The 24,409-nt window shown below is 33.9% G+C and overlaps 1 pseudogene; it reads right to left on the bottom strand.

The window, feature by feature from the left end:
• Positions 1-15,903: 15,903 nt before the first annotated feature.
• Positions 15,904-16,018, bottom strand: LOC123851885 (U4 spliceosomal RNA; annotated as a pseudogene).
• Between the last annotated feature and the right edge of the window lie 8,391 nt (positions 16,019-24,409).

Below are 24,409 nucleotides of genomic sequence, written 5' to 3'. Positions count from 1 at the left end.
AATAGGGTCCCCTACTCCTCTGCCATCTTTTCCTGTCTTTTGACATTTAGATTTTTTCCACCTCTTAGCTATTGTGACTAATGTTGCAATAAACACCAGATTGCAAATGTCTCTTTGAAATCCTGGTTTCAGTTCTTTTGGATAAGTACCCAGAAGCGGGATTACTGGATCATATGATAGTTTGATCTTTGATTTTTGGGCAACTTCCATACTGTTTTCTAGGTTGCACCATTTTGCATTCCCACCAACAATTCACAAAAGTTTCAATTTCTCTACTTGCAAATTCTTATTTTCTTTTTTTTTTCTTTCATTTTTTTTTCCCTCTTCTCCATCTCCTTCTTCTTCGATAGTGGCCATGGTAATAGGTGCGAGATCACACCTCATTGTGGGTTTTATTCACATTTTTGAGATGATGAGTGATATTGAGCTTTTTAAAATATACCTCTTGGCCATTTTTATGTCTTCTTTGGAAAAATATCTATTAAAGTCTTTTGACCATTTTTTTAATTTGGTTATTTGATTTTTGTTATTGAGTTATAGCAGTTTCTTATATATTTTGAATATTAACCCTCTATCACATATACAGGTTGCAAATATTTTACCCCATTCTGTAGATTACCTTTTAACTGTTTTTTTTTTTTTCTTTTGCTGCACAGAAGCTTTTTACTTTGATGTAGTTTTTGCTTTTGTTGCCTATGCTTTTGATGTCTATCCTAAGATATCATTGCATAAACCAATGAACTTTCTCCCTGTGTTACGTTCTAGTAGTTGTCTAATTACAGGTTTTGTGTTTAAGTCTTTAGTCCATTTTGAATTGATTTTTGTGTCTGGTATATGATATGTATTTAATTTCATTTTTTTTGCATGTGGTTTTCCCAGCACCTTTATTGAAGAGACTATCCTTTCCCCATTGTGTACTCCTGGCATCCTTGTCAAAAACCATTTGACTAAATGTGGGATTTATTTTTTTGCTCTCTTCTATTGATCTATATGTCTGTATTTATACCAGTACAATACTATTTTGATTACTGTAGTTTTTGTAATATGTTTTTAAATCAAGAAGTGTGATACTTCCAGTTTCGTTCTTTCTCAAGATTGTTTTGGTCATTCAAGGTGACTCCATAGTATGTTAGGATTGTTTTTTGTATTTTTCAAAAAAAATGCAATTAGGGTTTTGATAGAAATTGCATTAACTCTGTAAATTACTTATGGTAATATGAACATTTTATCAATATTAATTCTTCCAATCCATTAACCTAGGGTATATTTCCATTTATTTTTGTCTTTTCTAATTTCTTTCTTCCATCTTTGGTAGTTTTCATTGCACAAGTCTTTCACCTCCTTGGTTAAGTTTATTTTTTTTTTTCCTTTTTGATGTTGTTATAAATGAGGTTGTTTGTTAACTTCCTTTTTATATTGTTGTTAGTGAATAGGAACACAAGTGAATTTTATATATTGATTTTTTTTAAAGACTTTATTTATTTGACAGAGAGAGACACACAGGGAGAGAGGGAACACAAGCCAGGGGAGTGGGAGAAGGAGAAGCAGGCTTCCTGCTGAGCAGGGAGCTCAATGCAGGGCTTGATCCCAGGACCCTGGGATCATGACTTGAGTCGAGGGCAGATGCTTAATGACTGAGCCAACCAGGCACCCCTATATATTGATTTTTTTATCCTGCAACTTCATTGAATTTATTTATTACCTGTAACATTTTTTTTTTCTTTTGTGGAATCTTCAGGGTTTTCTACATATAAGATCATGTTATCTTTAAATAGAGATAATTGTTCTTCTTCCATTTTGATTTGGATATCCTTTCTTATCTCACCTAATTGCTTCAGTTAGGACTTCCAGGACTATGTTTAATAGAAAGGATAACAGTAGGCATCCTTTTCTTGTTCCTGATCTTGGAGGAAAAGTTTTCAGTTTTTCTCTATTGAGTAAAATGTTACATATCAGCTTTTCATATATGGCCTTTATTATATTGAGATATTTTCCTTCTACTCTTAGTTTGTTGAACATTTTTGTCGTGAAAGAGTATTGAATTTTTCAAATGCTTTTTGCTTCTATTGAGACATTTATGTGATTTTTGTTTTGTATCTGTTTATGTAGTATATTGTTGCATTGAATGATTTCATATATTGAACCATACTTACATCCTAGGCATAAATCTCACTTAGCCATGGTGTATGATCCTTTTAATGTGCTACAGAATTCAATTTGCTATCATTTTATTGAGTATTTTTGCATCTATGTTCATCAAGTATTATGACCTGTGGATTTCTTGTTTTGTACTGATTTTGTCTGGCTTTGATATCAGCATAAAGCTGGCCTCATAAAATGAGTTTGGAAGTGTTCTCTGCTCTTCAATTTTTGGAACTGTTTGAGAAGGTTTGGAGTAATTCTTTACATGTTTGGTAGAATTCACCAGTGAATCCTGCAGATTTGAATCAGCTTTCAGCACATACTTTTTAAATTTAGAAGTCCATTTCCTTTCCCAGACTTGGAAAGTTTTTCTCTGTTATTTCTACAGATCAACTTTCTTCCCCTTTTGCTCTCTTCTCCTTCTTGCTCTCCCATAATACATATGTTGTTTTGCTTTATTGTGTTTTATTAAGTTCCTTAGGCTTTCTTCATGTTTTTTCATTCTTTTACCTTTTTGTCCCTCTGACTGCATAATTCAGAATCATGTGTCTTTGAGTTCACTTATTCTTTCTTCTGCTTGATCAAGTCTGATGTTAAACCCTCTGGTGAGTTTTTCAACTCAGCCATTATATTCTTCAGCTCAAAATTTTAAAACAAAACATATTTTCTGTCTCCTTGTTGATATTCTCATTTTATTCATGTACTGTTTTCCTGAGTTTACTGAGCATTTTTATGACACTTATTCTGTATTAATTATCAGGTAATTCATATGCCTCCATTCCTTTATTGTCAGTTTCTGTGGGTTTATTTTGTTTCTTCGAGCCATGTTTCCCTGTTTCTTTTTGTTTCTCATAACTTTTTGTGGGGATTTACACATTTGAAAAGTTTGTCCCCTCTCCTAGTTTTTACCAACTGACTTGTACAGGGAAAGACCCTCTCCAATCAGTCTGGCTAGATTTTCTTGGGGCCTCTGTACCTTTTTTTGGGGGGAGAATGGTCTGTGCATGAAATTCCTTAATAAAGAATATTGCTAGTTTCTTTTCCTAAAGCTTGTGATCTCTTGTTCCTTTTTTTTTTTTTTTCCTGTCTGAGGTACTGTTGATTATCTGGGGCTGCCACAAACCATCCAGCTGTCGTGTTCCCAGCAGACCCCAGGCTTCTAGAATATATTGGATTCTGTCTGTACTTCATTCTTTCAGGTAGTCCCCTGAAAAGCCAGAACACTGAATGCATATTCCACTGTTTTCTTTCTTTCTGAGAGACTGTCAAGTTCTATTGGCCTCTATCTGATGTATTATGCATCCTCTGGAACAGCAGTAAGCCACCCACTCTTCCTTGTTCTCAGTGTCCCCCAGACACCAAAAGCATACTGGTTCCATCAGTGCTTTGAATGAGGCAAGACAGAAACCAGTCCTTTGAGTGTCTTCCCAAAAAGCTGGAATATTGGATGCACACTCCTCTCTTCTATCTTCTTTCTTTCCCTCTTCCAGGCAGAATTCACTAGCCAGGGTGTTCTCTTTTGCTGGTTATCTATGCCAGTTTGAAGAAGGGCCTTATGCAGGTAAAGTGAAATTGTTCTTACCTATTTCAATGCAGCTGTTCCCAGCTTTGTGCTTACCTGGGATATTGCCACCTCTTAAGTCAAGAATTCTCATGAGGTCATTTCTGCCTATATATTGTTATTAAATCAGTGTATCCATGGAAAAACAAGACATGGGACTTCCTATTCTGTCATCTTACTGATGTAACCGTAGAACTTTACCGATTTTTTTTTCAGTAGCTTCAGTAGCTAATTTAATTTTGTGCACAAGGGATCAGAAAAAAATTGTCAGTCTATATATTCTCCTTTTTCAGACAGCATCTACATTTACCCAAAAGTGAACCTGAATGTCCAGCTCTTAAACAAATAAGCTGGTACCTTTAGACAGCCAAATTGGATAACTGAGTAAAAACAAAACAAAATAAAAACACCAATATATTCAATTAACTTGGTAGTTACTTCCATATTTTCACTTTTTTTCTCTGTATGAAACCAATATATGCACCAAATTTTGAGAGTCAGATGGTAGGGTGACCATACATCCCAGTTTGCCTGGGACAATTCTAGTTTACATAACTTACCCTAGTCTAATTGTTGAAAGCACTTCATTTTATTTTCTACAATGTCTCTTTGTGATGATAAATTGCATGGTCATTTAAATAATAAGGTTTATAATGAAAAATGACAATCTCCATCCCCACCTCTCCCCACTCCTGGTTCTCAACTCCCCAAGGCAACAACTTTCAACTTCGTAGGATGTTTTTTGTTGTTGTTTTGTTATTTGCTTCCATATACCAAATAATGTTTTCATTGCCATTGATTGATTTATTAATGTTAAACATAACTGAATTTGTACCATGAACAATGTGTAGTTAACTTTCTCATACAACTTCCCTATGTCACACATACTGCCTCTTTCCTCATTGTACTAATGTAGATATATCAAAACCTGGGACCAAAACTATATTCAAAATGTACATATTATTATGACTATGCAAATGCTTTTCACACTGAGATAAGTGGTACCTAATGATTTCACTTCCTTTCTCATAGAACATCTCCCCCATATATATAGTCAAAGTTAAGAATTACCTCTATTTTTTGGCTTAGTTTTATATTTAACTATTCTCAAATTCACAAAAACTATTAAAAATAGAATACTAATATATTACCAAGTTTCATTATAAACATTTTACTTATATTAACTTTGTCCTTACTATAGCCCTTCAAGACAAGCACTCAATGCACACACACACACAGAACATGTAGTATATAGTAAATATATATGTAAACCATCTATATATATATATAGTTTTCATTGTTTTTACCTTTAGAAAAAGCATATGGTACTATTATGTAATCTTTTTAGGCTTGCAAATTTTTGTTATTGATATTTTATTGCTAATATTTATGCATATTGATGCAAGGAGCTCATTTTTTCTCTGGACTACTATATAATATTCCCTTGTGTGAATAAACCATAATTTATTTACCATACTAGTATTGATGGGTAATCGCATTATTTCAGTAGTTTTGAGATGATAAACAATCTTATGCTTTGAATGATCTTTACATATCCTGTGCTGAACATATATGAGTTTCTCTTAAGTCTATAATAAAGAATGAAAATGCTAAGCTCATATGGCATATGAGTATTTTATTTATAAGATATTAGTTTTTCCAAAGTGACCAATCCATTTTACAATCCCAACAACAGCATATGTGGCATACTTGTTGATCCACATCTTCTGCAACACTGAATATTGTAAGATCTTCTCTTAGTTATTTGTGGATACATGGTCTTTTAAAAAATGTTTATTTTTATTTTGTTGATGATTTTTATATGACACTTTCTTAGTTCTTTAAAGATATTTTAATTTTAGGGGCTTTTTGGTGGGGTGAGATCTTTTGATTTTCTATTTCCTCAAATTTTTCAGTCTTCTCTTCTTTGAGTCTTGATTTTTCATGTTGAAACTTTTTTGTTGTTGTTTCTTCAAATATACTATGAACCTTGGGTATCCATTTATAGTTGAGACTGATGACCAAAAATTTAATTAAAAGTTCTGTGTACTTGAGCAGAAACTGTGTATTGGTAGGCCTTACCATAGTGAAATTTAGTACAAACCTGGTCATTTTACCAGAGACCTCCAAACAGCCTTTCAAAGGTTCAGTTTCTTCAGAGAGGAATCTTTAATATTCTACTTTTGAAACTGTAATCCTGACAGTCAGTGTCCTGGGAATCAAACAGAGAATTGCCATTTTATCATTTAATATGTTGACTTTCATGGAATTGCATGTTTCAGTACAGTACCTTTCACCTCTCTTCCACTGTGTCTGTTCTAGTGCCCTAACTTCACAGCCTCTGTGATTCTGTTGCTTCAAGAGTGAGGAAGGATGCCTGAAAGTCTAATGTCCTCATAGGCAGATTTCAGGCATTCGTCCTGTTTGACCTCTGCCTCACCCTGGCTTCTGAAGTAACTGATGACTCCATATTTTGGATTTTCTGGAATTTTGTAACCCTAATTTATTGGGTTCTGGTTAACATTTCCCTCTGAAAACTCTTAGATCTTAGAGTTCTATCTCTTCAGTCATCACCACTCATGTTCACTTTATATCCTCTTCAAATGTGTGGACATCTCTTATTTACTGTCATTTCCTTTCTTATTACTTTTATGGTTGTGAATGTATCCTCTTAAAAAGTCCTATTTTTGCCATTTTAATAGGTTTTCTGGGGACAGCAGAAAATTAACATAATCTCATATATTTATTTATTTTTTAAAGATTTTTTATTTATTTGACACAGAGAGGGAGAAAGGGAGAGAGAAAGCACAAGAAGGGTTAGTGGCAGGCAGGGGAGAAGCAGGTTCCCCATTGAGCAAGGAGCCCAATGTGGGGCTCAATCCCAGGACCCTGGGATCATGAGCTGAGCCAAAAGCAGCCACTTAACAGACTGAGCCACCCAGGCACCCTACAATCTCATATGTTTAAATAAAAGATAGTAATCAGTTTGTTCTTCAATTTATATTATGTAGGTATAACTACACAAAGGTCGACACAGAATTCTGCACATGATTGCTTTGGTAGCTGCTGATAAAGGTACAACTAGATTATGAAATAATTGACTTGGTTAATTATAATAGTCCAAATAAATGGATCCACCTTGACATTATTTACTCATTTCAAGCTGTTCTTATAAGACATTGTATTATAGTGCTTCCTACAGTTTGCCAAAACAAATCACCCCTACTTGATTCAAGCTTTCTCTGTAGACATGATTTTAGTTTTAATTTTAGAACAGATTTGACAAATAATTTCTCTCTATGGCTGTACACTAAGCACTTATATGCCCCGTCAGAGTCTATTATGACTAAATAAAGCACATTGTAGACTATTCTTAGTACAGTGTAAGAAAAGTAGCACTTGCAGGTAATTTTTGAGTTATCCAAATGGCTAACAATTACCTTTTTGCTCTTCTTATTAAAAAGAACAAAACTGATAGGTATTTTTCAAGCCTCAGTGTCTGGTAAATCATTGATCAAATTTTTAAGAGAATATTTGCATTGAAATGAAGAAAGTTAATCTTATCTATTACTGCATTTCTTAAAATTATGTTTAAATAAGATTTAGTAAACAATTATGTTTTTTAATTTAATTGATACTGAAATGTAATTTGTATGGCCTTCTAAAGAAAGGTTAAAATTAGAAAATGGTTAATCCTTTTTCTCTTCTTACAATTAACATGGTGACTTAAGGAAGTTAATTAGCCGAATATTTTTACTTTCTCAGTATTCTCTCTCTCAGATGGTTCATCCTTTAAACATGAGATATGGGAACATTGATCTATATAATGATCTATATACTTTCTGAAATTTGAACAAATAATAATATCATTAAAAGAATAAAATAGAGTCTTCCATTTTTTTTAAGGTTTTAGTTATTTATTTGACAGAGAGAGAGATAGCGAGAACAGAAACACAAGCAAAGGGAGTGGGAGAGGGAGAAGCAGGCTTCCTGCAGAGCAGGGAGCCCAATGCGGGGCTCAATCCCAGGACCCTGGGATCATGACCTGAGCTGAAGGCAGACGCTTAACGACTGAGCCACCCAGGAGCCCCGAGTCTTCCATTTCTGAGAGCAAGTCATAAAAGTAAATTTTAAATTATGGTGCTGTAATGGATATGTGTTCCACTTGGCTGGGCCACAGTGCCCAATATTTGATCAAACATTATTCTGGATGTTTCTGTGAAGGTGTTGTTTTTTTGGATAAGATTAATATTTAAATCAAAGATTTTTAGTAAAGCAGATTACCCTGTATATTGTGGGTGGGTCCCAACCAATTTGTTGAAGACCTTAACAAAATAAACCCTGATCTCTCCCAAGCAAAAACGAATTCTTCCAGCAGACTGTTCTTGAATTCAAACTGTAACCCTTCCCTATGTATCCAAATGTGTGTGTGTGTGTGTGTACACATTTTTTGTGTGTGTTTCTTCAGAGAACCCTGACTAATACAGGTACCTTTTGTTGTAAAGTTACTTAACTTCTCTCAGTGCCTGGCTGGCTCAGTTGGTGGAACATGTCACTCTTGATCTCGGGGTCATGAGTTCAAGCCCCACATTGAATGTGGAGCCCACTTAAAAAAAAAAAAAAGTTTAAAAATGTTTGAAGTTACTTAACTTCTATGATCTTCAATTTACTCATCCATAAAGTGAAGCTAACACATTTATATTGCAGGGTAGTTGTAAGAATGAAATGAGATATGTATGCGCACACCTTACTGAATCATAAAGAACTGTTTTGTCTCTTTTTCTTTCAGGTTGTCAGCATATGTATGTGATGCAGTGAAATATCACTACTACTGATTCACACCAGAGTACAGGTCACTAGAACATTATTGAATAAATGGCCTTCTAGCATCTTAGTCATGAACTTTCATCTAACTCTTACCTCAGTGCCCTAGGATTCCTTGGGACTTCCCTGTTGCACTACAACAACATGATACCCCAAATTAAGTGAACTGTGGATCATATCATCTTGCCAGACAAGCCTGAAAATAAAAATAAACATGCAAACAAGCCACAAACAGAGCAGTGTCCAAATTGTGGTATAATTAGGGTTATAAATCACTAAATTGTATATTAATGGTCAGAAAGTCATAGGGCAGTCTAGAAAGTTGGTCAGAACTAGGAGCAAATAGATCCAAATCATATGTAGAGAATAATTTTCCAGCACTGCTCTTTAATTTTGAAATAAACTCTGGTAAAATTGAAGAAAGAGTGATGGACTTAGATTCAGAAGACCTGAGGTTGAACTGGTTCTCCATTTACTAGCTGAGTAACTTTGAGCAACTAATTTTATTTCTTGGAACAACAGTTTTCTTAACTGGATGACTGTGGTGAGCAAAAATGAGATGAGACTTTATTTGGCACCTACTAGTACATGGTACATTGTAGGTAATCAATACATATTTTTTTGACATTATGAAAAATACACTGGATTTTTTATTACAAATGTAATATATGCTCACTCTAATAAATATATAAAAATATTGCATTATTTTATTTAACCATGTGACATTGGCATCTTTCTGTGTCAATACATGTAGAAATTGTCTTTCTTTTCAATAACTAAATCATATGGATGCACTATGTTATATCTAACTGTACAATCTGTATTTCTTCATGACTGTTGTATTGTTCTTAAACTCTGGCAAGAATGGTCGTTGCTGAGGAACCTGTGCATTAAAGGGCCTCACTCTAGCACTCCTTCTGTTCTTCCACTCCCACAGAGTAAAGAGCATATGTGGCCAAGGGGAAGTTCCCACCAAGTTCCTGCAACATCTTTTAGATAACACTTTGTTATTTGGGATCCCAGTATTCCCTTCCCAACTTCTCTGAGCCCTCTTCTGGTCCTAAGCCTGTACCTGTTCTCTTACTGTCCACACCATTGGGCCAAAAGTGTCTAAGGAACAACTGCTTGCACAAGTTGAAAATGGACTATTAAGTGAGGGCTTGGGAATTCCTAGGTGTGCTACAAGGTTTTTTTTGAGTGGGACAAAGCTGTGTGTGATAGAAGAAGGGGAGTGGACCATAGGCCAGGGCTCTGTATAATAGCTCTTTCTGTATTTCTATGTTTTGGTGCAGAATTCTGAAGATCCCCCAAATTTTAAATTTATACTTGGTCTTTCAGGTCATTTTGAAAGTATACTTATCAAGGAAAGCAAATAAAGATTTTATGTAACATTTTGTAATCATTTAAATATTTAGACATGTGGTGTATGGGCAGCCATTTTGTACTTTTGTCTGAAGCTTCAGAAATATTTGTGGTGTGCTTGCATCATTAGGATATAGGCTTGTGGAGCGTCTGTCTTCAGCTCAGGTCATGATCCCACCTGGGACTGAGCCACATCAGGCTCTCTGCTCAGCGGGGAGCCTGCTTCTCCCTCTCCCTCTGCCTGCCACTCTGGCTACTTGTGTTCTCTCTCTCTCTATCAAACAGATATATAAAATATTTAAAAAGATATAGGCTTGTATTATACATATAATCTTAATGGATTTTATACTATTTGAGGGACAGAAATATGTCTTGTAACACTTTGTATTTTCTATTGAGATTAGCATAAAATCCTTCATTTAGTAACTAATTAATAAATGTTTGTTGAATAAATTGATGAATGAGTGATTTTTCCTGGTACTTATTACATTAGCTTGAACCCAGTAGACATTTTAATATATATTGTTGAGTTAAAAAAAAATCAGTCTTTTTTGGAGTGCCTATGTGGCTCAGTTGGTTAAGCATCCAGCCTTTGCTTTTGGCTCAAGCCATGATATTCCATCAAGAGATTAAGCCTTGCCTCAGGCTCCACAATCTGCGGGCAGTCTGGTTCCCCTCTGCTCCTCTGCCTGCTCACACACACACACACACTCTATCTCTCTCTCTCTAAAATAAAGAAATAAATCTTTAAAAAAATCAGTCCTTTTATTTCCTTTGTAGAAAGTTTTTATTTTTGCTTAAGCATTAATACTTAAACAACATAATTAACCAGTAGAATCTACTTGAAATACACAAATACACACGCACACACACACACATACACAACACTACATCCAACAGCAAAATACACAATGTTTTCAATTGTCCACAGATTGTTCATGAAGATAGTCCATATTATGAACCATAAAAAAGAAACTCAACAAATTTAAAATAATTGAAATCATATAGTGTGTTCTGTGACCATTGTAGTATCAAATTAAAAAAATAACAAGAAAATCTACAAACAGTTGGAAATGAAAAAAATATATACTTCTAATTAACCTGTTGGTCAAAGAGAAAGTTTCATTGAAGTAAAAATAATACATAGAATTGAAAAACAATGAAAATTCAACATATCAATATACATGGGATGCCTCTAAAGCAGTTCTGACAAAACAATTTTTACCACTAAATGGTTATGTTGGAAAACAGGAAATGTTTTTGATAAATAATCTAAGATTCTATGTCAAGAAACAAACAAAACATAGCAAAATAAATCCACAGCAAGCAAAAGGAAGGAAATAATAAAAATAGGATCAGAAATCAATAAAATTAAAACAGGAAAATAAAACAAAGTTACAAATAATCAGTTCTTCAAAAAATCAATACATTTGATTAACCTTTAGCAAGACTGACAAATACGAGAAAGAGAGAGAGAAGACACAAATTACCAATATCAAGAATCAGACAGGGGATATCATTAAAGCTTCTGCAGATATTAAAAAGATAATGAAAGAGGGGCACATGAATGGCTCAGTTGGTTGAGCACACAACTCTTAATTTTGGCTTAGGTTGTGATCCCTGGGTTGAAAGATGAAGCACTGTTTTGGGCTCAGTGGGGAGTCTGCTTGAGATTCTCTCCCTCTCCTTCTGCTCCTCCTCCCAGTCATGCTCTTTCTCTAAAATAAATAAATAAATATTTTTAAAAAAGACAATGAAGGAATACTATGAACAATTTTACACTCATAATTTCAATAACTTAGAGGAAATTGGACCAACTGCTTGAAAATCACAAAGTATTAACCCTCAAGCAAAATAAAATAGACAGTCTGAGTAGTCCTAATAACCATTAACTGGGGAGCCTGGGTGGCTCAGTCATTAAGCATCTGCCTTCGGCTCAGGTCATGGTCCCAGGGTCCTGGGATCAAGCCCCACATTGGGCTCCCTGCTCCACGGGAAGAGCTTCTCCCTCTCCTACACCCTCTGCTTGTGTTCCCTCTCTTGCTGTGTCTCTCTCTGTCAAATAAATAAAATCTTAAAAAAAAAAGAAATCTTTGGGCACAGATGGTTTCACTGGAGAATTCCACAAAACTATTTAGAGAAAAATTAACTCCAATTTTGTACAATCTATTCCAGAAAATACATGATGAAAAAACACTTCCTAATTCATTTTATGAAGTCATTATTACATGGATACCAAAACTAAACAAAGACAGTACTGAAAAAGGAGATCTACAGAACAATAGCCCTTCTGAACATAAATTCAAAGTTACTCAACAAAATAATAGCAAATTGAATCCAGCAATGTACAAAAATAATTATACAGAATTGTACATACTGACCAAGTGGGATTTATCCCAGGTATACAGTCTGGTTCAACATTAAAAAATCAATTAATTCTCCATATCAACCATCCAAAGAAGAAAAAAAAAATATGATCTTTTCAACTGAGGAAAATACTTTACCAAAAAAGAAATACAGATGGCAAATAAGAACATGAAAAAAAAAAGGCAAACCCAACATGCACTCATGATAAAATCTCTTAAACTATGAATAGAGTGGAGCTTCCTCGATTTGATAAAAATTATCTACAATAAAACCTCCATACCCAGAATCAACCAAACAAACAAACAAACCTTACAACTAACATAATACAAAAACATTTTAGAATTAATATATGATTTCAGCAAGTTTGTATGATACAAAATTAATACACATATACAAAAGAGCAGTAATTTGCATTTCTGTATGTCAGTGAAAATTGAAAACCCAAATCAAAACATGCAGTACTATTTACAATAACCACAAAGATAAGTTAAATTGTTAGGTATAAAATTAACAAAACATGTACAGGACCTTTATGCTGAAAATTATAAAATGCTGAGGAAGGATATTAAAAAAATAAATAAATAAATGGAGAGACATACCACGTTTGTCTCTCAACATAATAAAGACTTCAACTGTTCCTAAATTGGCCTTTATGTTAATGCAATTTTTACCAAAATCCTAACAATTTTTTATAGATAAGAACAAACTTAAAATGTATATTGAAAGCATGCAATACATATGCACATACAATTGCTACATATGAAGAATAAAATGGGAGGAATTACTCTACCAATATTAAGGTCTACTATATAGCTACTATAATCAAGACAGTGTGGTATTGTTATAGGGATAGACACATAGATCAAAGGAATAGCCTAGACAACCTAGAAATTAACCCACATAAACATGCTCAGTGGATTTTTGATAAAGGTGGAAAAGCAATTCAATGGAGGAAAGATGACAGTCTTTTCAATAAATAGTGCTGAAGCAATCAACTAAAAATCTCATACCTAATCCAAAATTTGACTCAAATGAATGAGACATAAATGCAAAATACAAAACTATAAAATATTAAGAAACAAAACATTGGAAACAATCTTTTAATCTAGAGCTAGGGAAAGAGTACTTAGACATGGCACCAAAAATGTGATCCATAGAAGGAAAAATTGATATACTGGACATCATCAAAATTAACAAGTTTTGCTCTTTAAAGCACCTATGAAAAAGTTGAAAATACAAGCTACTGACTGGGAGAAAATATGTGCATACTACATATCCAACCAAAGACTAATATTTAGAATATATAAAGAACTCTCAAAACACAGCAGTCAAACAAAAAAATCCAATTAGAAAATAGGCAAAAGACACAAACAGATATTTCATCAAAGAGGATATACAGATCTCAAAGGAGCACATGAAGAGATGTTCAACATCTTTACCTGTATTAGTCTTTGTTCTCCAGAAAAGCAAAACCAGTATGATGTGTATATATAGAAAGAGATTTATTTTAAGAAACTGGCTTACAGTTTTAGAGTCTGGCAAGTCCAAAATTGGCAGAGTGGGCCAAGAAGCTAGAGACCCAGGGAAAAACCAATGTATCAGTCCAAGTCTGGAATTTGTCTGCTGACAAAATTTCTTCTTGCTCTTGTGAGGAGAGTCTTTGTTCTATTAAGGTCTTCAACCAATTGGATGAGGCCCACACATAGTATGGAGGGAAATCTGATTTATACAAAGTCCAAAAGCCTACTGACTTAAATGTTAATCTTATCCACCCTACCCCTTGCCCCAACAAAAAAGAAAAAAAAAAACTTACAAAGATATCCAGAATAATCTTTGACAAAAATGTGAGTACTATGGCCCAGACAGGGTGATACATAAAACTGACCACCACATAACCCATTAGAGAAATGAAAATTAACACCACAATGTGATATTAATATATATCTATCAGAATGGGTAAAATAAATAATGGCAGCACAAAATGCTGGCCAGGATGCAGAAAAACTGGACCATTCACCATTGCTGATGGGAAAGGAAAATGGTATAATCACACTAGAACATAGTTCAGCATTTTTTTAATAATATGAAACTTTCAATTACCATATGACCCAGGAATTTCACTCTCAGACATTTATCCTAGATAAATCAAAACTTTGTCCACTCAAAAATCTGTAAACAAATGTTAGAGGTTTGTCCATAATAAGAAAATAAACTGAAGACAAGTCAGAAGTCCACCGACAGGTGAATAATTAAACAAATGGGTTATGGCACAAAAACAGACACATAGATCAATGGAACAGAATAGAAAGCACAGAAATGAACCCAAAACTATATGGTCAACTAATCTTCAACAAAGCAGGAAGGAATAACCAATGGAAAAAGGCAGTCTCTTCAACAAATAGTGTTAGGAAAACAGGACAGAAACATGCAAAAGAATGAAATGGGACCACTTTGTTACACCATACACAAAAATAAATCCAAAATAGACGAAAGACCTAAATGTGAGACAGGAATCCATCAAAATCCTAAAGAAGAAATTGGCAGTAACCTCTTTGACATTAGCCACAGCTTTTACTAGATATGTCTCCCGAAGCAAGGAAAACAAAAGCAAAAATAAACTATTGGGACTTCATCAGAATAAAAAGCTTCTTCACAGCAAAGGAAACAGTCAATAAAGCTATAAGGCAAACTTCAGAATTAGAGAGAACATTTGCACATGACATATCTGATAAAAGGTTAGTATCCAAAACCTATAAAGAATTTATACAACTCAACAAACACCTAAAAACCAAATAATCCAGTTAAAACATGGGCAGAAGACATGAATAGACATTTTTCCAAAGAAGACATACAGGTGGCAAACAGACACATGAAAAGATTATCGACATCACTGATAATCAGGGAAATGTAAATCAAAACTACAATGAGATATCATCTCACACCTGTGAGAATGGCTAAAATCAACAACACAGGAAACGACAGGTGTTGACAAGATGCAGTTGGTGGGAAGGCAAACTGTTGCAGCCACTGTGGAAAAGAGTACAGAGTTTTCTCAAAAAGTTCAAAATAGAACTATCCTACGATCCAGTAGTTGCACTATTAAGTATTACCTGAAGGATAAAAAATATTGATTTGAAGGGATACCTATACCCCAATGTTTATAACAGCATTATCAACAATAGACAAATTATGGAAAGAACCCAAATGTGTATGGAAAAAGATGTCATATACACAGGCAGACACACACACACAGACGCAGACACACACAGACACAGACTGGAATATTACTCAGCCATCAAAAAGAATGAAATCTTGCCATTTACAACGATGTGGTTGGAGCTACAGAGTATTATGCTAAGTGAAATAAGGCGGCCAGGGAAACAAACCCAAATACCATATAATATCACTCATATGAGGAATTTAAGAAAAAAAACAGATGAACATAGGGAAAACAATAGAAAGACTAACCAGGAAACAGACACTTAACTATACAGGACAAACTGAGGGTTGCTGGAAGGGAGGTGGGCTGTGGGATGGGTATTAAGGAGGGCACTTGTTGTGATGAGCACTGGTTGTTGTATGTAAATGATGAATCACTAAATTCTATACCTGAAACTAATTTTACACTGTATGTTAACTAACTGGAATTTAAATAAAAACTTGAAAAAATATTAAATGAATCAACAAAAATAAGTTTTCAATTAGCAATAATCACGCCTCGGATAAACCTCATTGGCTACGATACTGCCACTGCGCAAAGCTATGAATCAACAACAATAACAACAAAATGTGGTATATACATACATGGAATAATGGTCAGCAGTAAAAAGTAATAAGCTATCAATATATGCAATGTCTTGGATGAATCTCCAGGGATATTCTGAGTGAAAAAAAAAATCAATCCAACAAGATTATATACTGTATAATTCAATTTGTGTAACATTTTTGCGAAGACAGTGTTTTAGAAATGGAGAACAGATTAGCAGTTATCAGGGATTAGAGAATGGTGGGCAAGAGTGAAAGAAGGAGATACCTGTGATTATAGAAAGGCAACATGAGGTATCCTTGTGATGATGGAACTCTTCTGGAAGTTGACTGTGGTGAAAATGCACCTATTTAAATATACATTATTCAATGATATTGCACTAAACATCCCTTCACACACACACAAAGACATACAAAGAGTACAAGTGGGGAGATCTGAATAAGATTGTTGGATTTATCAATATCAACAACCTGGTTGTGCCATTGTACCATAATAATTTTATAAGGCATTTTTTAAATTTGGGGTGCCTGGGTGGCTCAGTCATTAAGGGTCTGCCTTCGGCTCAGGTCATGATCCCGGGGTCCTGGGATTGACCCCCACATCGGGCTCCCTGTTCAGCGGGGAGCCTGCTTCTCCATCTCCCACTCCTCCTGCTTGTGTTCCCTCTCTCCCTGTGTGTCTCTCTCTGTCAAATAAATAAATAAAATCTTAAAAAAAAGACATTTTTAAAGTTTATTTATTTATTTATTTTATTAATCTCTACACTCAATGTGGGACTTGAACCCATGACTGGATCTCAAGAGTTGCATGCTCTTCCAACTGAACCAGCCAGACACCCTAATTTTCTAAGAGGTTACCATTAAGTGAAACTGAGTAAAATGTACATAGTATCTCTCTGTATTATTTTTTAACAAAATGTAAATCTATAATAATTTCAATGCAAAAAAATTTAATTTAAAAAACTGCACTAGGATAATTTCATATAATCAAGATTTCAAAAAATACCATAAGTGGGTGTACTGCATGATATGTGAATTATATTTCAATAAAACTATTTTTGAAAAGTATAAGAATCTGGAGAAATAAAATTACTCCAAGGTCTTTTATAATTGTCCTGTATATAAGTTAAAATGAAGATTTAAGGAAAGGAGAAGTCATAGTGGTGATTGTTGAAATCTACTAAACAGACAATTAAATCATATTAAGAGTTGTGACTAAACAAAGCAAATGCCAAAAATAGCTCCTGACTGTAAATTTAAAAAAATAAAAATGTAATAATTTAATGATAGTTATATTGCCCAAATTTCTAAATTATATTAACAAAAAAAAAAAACAGGAATTTTAAGAAAGAAGTGGATAAAGTGATTGCATTCAAATATACTCCATTTTTTTATTATTATGTTATGTTAATCACCATACATTACATCATTAGTTTTTGATGTAGTATTCCATGATTCATTGTTTGTGTATAACACCAAGTGCTCCATGCAGAACGTGCCCTCTTTAATACCCATCACCAGGCTAACCCACCCCCCACCCCCTCCCCTCTAGAACCCTCATATACTCCATTTTTTAAAGATTGATTGATTTATTTATCAGAGAGAGAAAGGGAAAGAGAGAGAGCACAAGCAGGGAGAGAGGCAGGCAAAGGGAGAAATAGACTACCCATTGAGCAAGGAGCCCAATGCGAGACTTGATCCCAGGACCCCGGGATCATGACTCAAGCCAAAAGCAGACACCCAACCAACTGAGCCACCCAGGCATCCTTCAAATATACTCCATTTTTATATCATTGAACAGCCTTTCATTCTAGATAACTTGAACATAATGTGTTCATAAGGGTCTATACTGCCAATTCACAAGAGATGTTTGAAAAACAATGAAGAAACCATAGTTCATACATCAAAAAATAGGAAACCAAGGTAATCTCAGGGAAAGATAAAATCAAAATGTATAAAATAAGATCACAAAAGTAAAGTTCTAACATAGAAATTGTGAAAAAAATATAAAGGGGTTGAACTGGCCCATTCAAAGACAGAACTCCAAATTTAATAAAACATAAATTTCAATTACAGATCTTTATAAGGTATGCAACTACAAAAAACTGCCTTAGAAAACTAAGATTCAAAGAATGACCCATGCTATATAGGAAAACACAAATAAAATAACTCACAGGTCACAATGTTTTTTAAACATAATTGTATTTGAGGCAAAATATAATAAACAGTGGCAAAAGGGGTACATGTTTATAATGAATGAGCTATGATTTTAGGCAAAACACACAAACACAAAAGCTGAAAAAAATAAATTACAAACAACAGAAATTGTAAAGGATACATGATCTGCCTATAATGTAAGAACACTAAAAATTAGCTACATGTTCCAAAAAATTGAACATTTCAAAACACTTCCCAAAATAGCTTCTGTGTATGAATGTGTGTGTGTGTGTGTATGCAATCAAAATCAGGATGGATAAAACCCAAGTTATTACTATAGAATATGTATAGGGATGGGTTTACTCAAGGTTTTAGTTTTCTACTTCACAAATCTGAAATGTATCAATTTTAATATTTGCTTGTATTAATTTTATTTTCTATTAATTTCTACTTTATTAATTCTTCTATTTTAAAGTTTCTAGGCTCTTGAGTTATTGATGTAGTTCATTTTCTCAAATGTGTTATATTTGTAAAAATTTAATTAGCTTTTATGGCAAGGGTAATACACATTGTAACACATCAAGCAATGCAGAGGTGTATAAAATATGTAATAGTCTGTTTCTATTCCCTCATGATAATAGTAATGTGATCCTATCCTTCTGAGGCAACCTACATATACATTTAGTAGCTATTGTTCTATGTTTTTATATATATGTGTTTCTATATATTTATATGTCTATCTTAATCTATATTTCTATGTATTTATATGTCTATCTTAATAGATATCTTAATAAACTATCTTAATAGTCTATCTTAATAGACATATATAGTTCTTAAAATAAAATAGAATCATACACAATTACACAGAGTTGTGTGATAGTTTCCTCACTCAATATACAACAAACATGTTTCCAATTTAACACATATTATGCTAGTTATTTTAATATTGACAAACTTTATAAAGCATATGATATATCACAACATTCCCAGTGATTTCCTTATTGAGGCACACAGGTTAATTTCAGGTTTTTCTAGCACAATAAATATAATTGAACATATGTCCATAGTACTGGTACTTTTATTTCTTTAATAAAATGTATTATATTTTGATTGCTTCATTACAAATTATCACAAATATAACACCTTAAAAAAAAAGCCTACTTATTAGTTCACAGATTTGTAGGTAAGAAGTCCAGCACGATGTTGTTGATTTTCTGCAAAAGGTATTCCAAAACTGAAGTCAATGTTTTGGTTGTGTTCTTGTCTGGAAGCTTGGCTATGGATATATTAATTTCTGAGCTCATTTATGTTGTTGGGATAATCCAGTTTCTTGGGGTTGTAGAATCAAGATTCCTGTTTTCTTGCTGCAGCAAGAAGCTTCTCTTGTCTCCTAGAAGTCATTCACATTACTTGCCCCATGGCTCCCACCATCTTCAAAGTCAAAATATTGATGTTTTCCCATGGTTTGATTCTCTGACTTCTGTCTCTGACTCAGAAGTAAAGGGCTCATGTGATTAGCTCAGGCTCCCCCAAAATATATCCATTTGACTAACTCAAAAGCAACTCAATAATAAATTTAATCACACCTGGAATATCTCTTTTATTGTATATGTAAAATATGGGAGTGATGTCCAATCAAATCAACAGGTTCAACAATCAACAGGAGGAGATTATGCAGGGTGAAAGTCATTACTAGTCATTTTAGACTTTGATCTACTAATATAGATTCCTAAGTGGAATTACCGGGTCTTTTTTGGACATTAATCATTTGAACTTTATTTTCACTATTTTCTCATTTTCTCAGAATCAGAATACATTGGGGGTGGGTGGAGCATAGTTTTCTCTCTTAAATTTTGTGGGTTTTGTGAGATGATAATTTACACCAAGTAATTTCCAACAAGTGATACCCAGATTTCTACTACAAATTACTATAAATACTCAAGGAACATCAAAGACTCAGATACCAGAGTACATTCAAATATCAGCTCCACTACTTAATAAACTTTGTGATCATAGAAACATTACTTAACCTCCTTTACAACATAAAAATAAATCTTCATGAGGTTGTTTAGAAGATCAAATGAGAGGTTAGGTTAAAGAGCTTAAAACAGAGCCTTGTTTGTAGTAACTGCTCAATAAATGTTAGTTCTTTTCTTCTTTGTCTCATTGTCCTTGTGTACTCAAGGGATGGACATGTACTTAAGTTTAGCAAATGGGACACACTCTTCTGGTACTATGAATCCTTAGGAATTGCTATAAGTACAGAAGAAAAAGTAATTTTCTTTTTAATATTCTTTTCAGCAGTGGTACCCTGATCTGTCACTGCTATAGGCTAAGATTCTTTTTTGATTCTTGATTTTAAACAATACATTAAAAATTCTGGGTAGTTTAAGAAAAAAAATAATTTAGTCAAAAATCATCATATGGCTTTTCATATGTGTATTTGCCATCTGTATATCTTCTTTGATGAGATATCTGTTAAGGTGTTTGGCCCATTTTTTAATAGGGTCATTTATTTTCTCATTGTTCAATTTTAAAGTTCTTTGTATATTTGAATAATAGTCCTTTATTAGATGTATCTTTTGCAAATAATTTTTCCCTTTGTGTGGCTTATTTTCTCATTCTCTTGACATTGTCTTTTACAGAGCAAAAGTTTTTAATTCTAATTAAGTCCAGATTATCAATTATTTACTTCATGAATTATATCTTTGATGTTGTATCTAAAAGGGCATAACCACACTCAAAGTCATCTAGGTTTTCTCTTACATTATCTTCCAGGAGTTCTGTAGTTTTGCATTTTACATTTAGATCTTGATCTATTTTGAGTTAATATTTGTTAAAGTGGAAAGGTCTGTGTTTAGATTCTTTTTTTTTTTTTTTGCATGTGGAAGTTCAGTTGTTCTAGTACTGTTGGTAGAAGAGATTATCTTTGCTCGATTGTATTAAATTTGTTCCTTGCCAAAGATCCACTGACTAAATTTTTTTTAAAGATTTTATCTATTTATTTGAGAGAGAGAGTGAGAGAGAAAGAGCACAAGAGGGGGGAACGGGAGAGGGAGAAGCAGACTCCCTGCTGAGCAGGTAGCCCAATGTGGGACTCGATCCTGGGACTCCAGGATCATGACCTGGGCCGAAGGCAGTCGCTTAACCAACTGAGCCACCCAGGCGCCCCCATTGACTAAATTTATGGGAATCTATCTCTGAATGCTCTATTCTGTTCACTGATCTATTTTTCTACCTTGGCATAGTATTGGCAAACAAAGCAACACATAAATTAATGGAACAGAATAGAATCTTTCATTTTAAAAAATAAATTTAAACCCTGGGTAGGTGAAGCAGAAAAAAAATTAGTCAAAAACCATAATATGACTTACAGAATCAATGCCTGGAGTAGTGAGGATCAGAACACAGAAAAAAAAAAAAAAAACCCAAAGGGAGCATGTCCACAGCCAGGCTTTCATCACAGGAACAGTTTCCATAGGTCACTGTTAATGGAAGAAACACTTGCTGCCATCTCTGCTAGCATCACTGTTGTAGAACACTTCTATACTCTCAAATTCAGTCTAGCAGCTGTGGAAATTTATAAGAACATACAACTGTCCAGTCTAAATAACATTGTTATGTCGTATCTGTCATAGAACTGGAAAGGGGAACATCTGCTCCCATCCCCCACTGTCAGATTCGATAGTAGGAGGTTAAATCCTGTCTTTTATCTATCTAGCTTTTCTCCAAATTTGAAGCAAGTTTGGATACTAAAAATAGAAAAAAAGATAAATCTCTCCTTCATGGGTAATCATGGAAATTGATGTTAAAAAATTAGGTATCATCTGCAATATTAGCAAAAATAAAAAGTCTGAAAGACAAAGTATTGGTTGAAATACAGGGAAAGAAAACTCTCATACATACTCTAGTAGGAGTTCAAATTGATGAAATCACTTTGGATTGTGATTTAGTATTATCATATGAAGTTGAAACTGTGCATATCCTATAAACCAGGCATTCTGCTTATAGGTGTGTATTTTATTTTTTATTTTTTTAAAATGTTTTATTTATTTATTCATGAGAGTCAGAGAGAGAGAGAGGCAGAGGCAGAGGCAGAGGAAGAAGCAGGCTCCCCTTTTAGCAGGAAGCCCAATGCGGGACTGGATCCCAGGGCACTGGGATCCATGACCTGAGCCGAAGGTAGACGCTTAACCATCTGAGCCACGTAGGCACCCCTAGGTGTGTATTTTAGATAAACTCTTGTACTTATGTACTAAGAGAGTTGTAGAAGGATACAAATTATAAAAGTTAAAAGTCGGAGAATAGATAATTTATGGTTTATTTTATCAATGAATTATCTGATACACTTACAATGAATGAACTTGATCTAAATGTATCAAGAAAGATAGTAATAAAAATGTAATCTTGAATGAAAAGCAAGTTGCAAATAATGTGTAGAGTGTGATAACACTTGTATAGTTTTTAAAAATATACCAAGCAACATTGCATTGCTCACAGATACATATATCAAATAAAAGTTAAAAAAAAATAATGGTAGGTGTGATGGTTAATTTCATATGTCATCTTGATGGGGCCATAGAGTATCCAGATATTTGGCCAAAGCATTATTCTGGGTATTTCTGTAAGGGTGTTTTTGGATGAAAGTAAAACACCTAAATTGGTAGATTGAGTAAATCACATTGCTCTCCTTAATATAGGTGGGTCTCATTTAATCAGTCAAAGGCCTGGCTGTACCAAAATCTCTGACCCTTTCTTAAGTAGGAGAGAATCCTTTCTGTCTGATGAGCATCAGCTTTTTCCTGCCCTGAGACTCAAATTGAAACATCAGATCTCTCTGGGTCTTGAGCCTGGTAACCTTCATAGCTGCATGAGCCAATTCCTTGTAATAATTCAATCAATTGATCAATCTCTCTATCTACAAATAGAGATAGATTAGAGAGAAAGATATATAGAGATAGAGATAATAGAAATAGATAGACATATCTTATTGGCTCTGTTTCTCTGACAAACCCTGACTAGTACTGTAGGATATGTGTGTGTATATATGCACATACATATATTCATGAGAGAGGATGAGTCCAGCAATGGGACTGGTGAGAAGAAAAGAGACAACTTTACTTCCATGATCTTTGCTTTTTAAACAAAAATGATAAAACATCAACATTTTTAATAATGAAAGGATTTGTTATATTATTTTCTGCATATTTCTGTATTTTAATGCTTTCCTTAATAGCCAGTTTCTCTACGTAGTATTTTAATTGATATTCAATTATAAATACCCTATCATGTTTACCTTTAAACTGTTAGTTATTTAGTAATATATTTGGGAATTTAAAAATCTTTAAATGTTATTTTCTGATTTATTTACAGCATAACCAGAACTGTTGGGGTGAATGTTATCTATTATTTGAATTTTGTCAAGGATTTTGTAACCTGATATGCAGTTAAATTTGTAAATTTTCCTTGTTTACCTGAAAAAGGTTTATGTTCTCTACTTGTTGAGTATTTGCTAAAGGTTATTATTGTTCTTCTACTACTGTATGTTTAACAAATTTTTGTGTGATTCATCAGTTTCTAATGAAAATCTATTAAAATCACCTACTATCTTTTTATGATTTTGGTGTGAGGGTATCCATGGATCCAGAATTATTCTATCTTATTGTTCTGTCAACACTAGAATGTTTCCCATATGCATGGTCCAAGAAATTTCACCATTTTGACCATATTCCGAGTAGTAGAATAAAATAAAGGGGGGGGGGTGTTTGCTAACTGTAAGAATACATCCCAGAAATTTCACACATCACCTCTCATCGTATGTCCTTGGCCTAAACTTGATCACATGGCCACATACTGATATAAAGAAGATTGAGAACTATAGTCCTTACTCTTTGTGGCATGTGTAGAACCAAAATTGGTGGTAGTAACACTAAGAGAGTTGGGAATCTAGGATCCAGGAAGCAAGTAGGAGCTTCTATCAGTCATGTCAGAAGGCCACTTCTGAAATGGATGAATGTCGACTATTTTAAATAGTTTGTCCTTCATCTGAAGATTCAAATTTCAGGGAGGGAGCATATAATTTCATAGCATGTGCTCATCCTTTGGCTAGGGGTGGGGATGAAGATGGGTGCTGATTACTTTTCTACCAGTTTGTCTCAAATGGGGAAAAAGTAATTGATCAAAATGAAATTGGAGTGCTCTTTGGAAGAATAAATGGATGCTAAACAATCA

Source organism: Mirounga angustirostris, unplaced genomic scaffold, assembly GCF_029215605.1.
Source record: "Mirounga angustirostris isolate CCGP_5_RB_7025 unplaced genomic scaffold, mMirAng1.0.hap1 SCAF_11, whole genome shotgun sequence".
Lineage (NCBI taxonomy): Eukaryota > Metazoa > Chordata > Mammalia > Carnivora > Phocidae > Mirounga > Mirounga angustirostris.
This window is presented reverse-complemented; position numbering and strand designations above follow the sequence as displayed.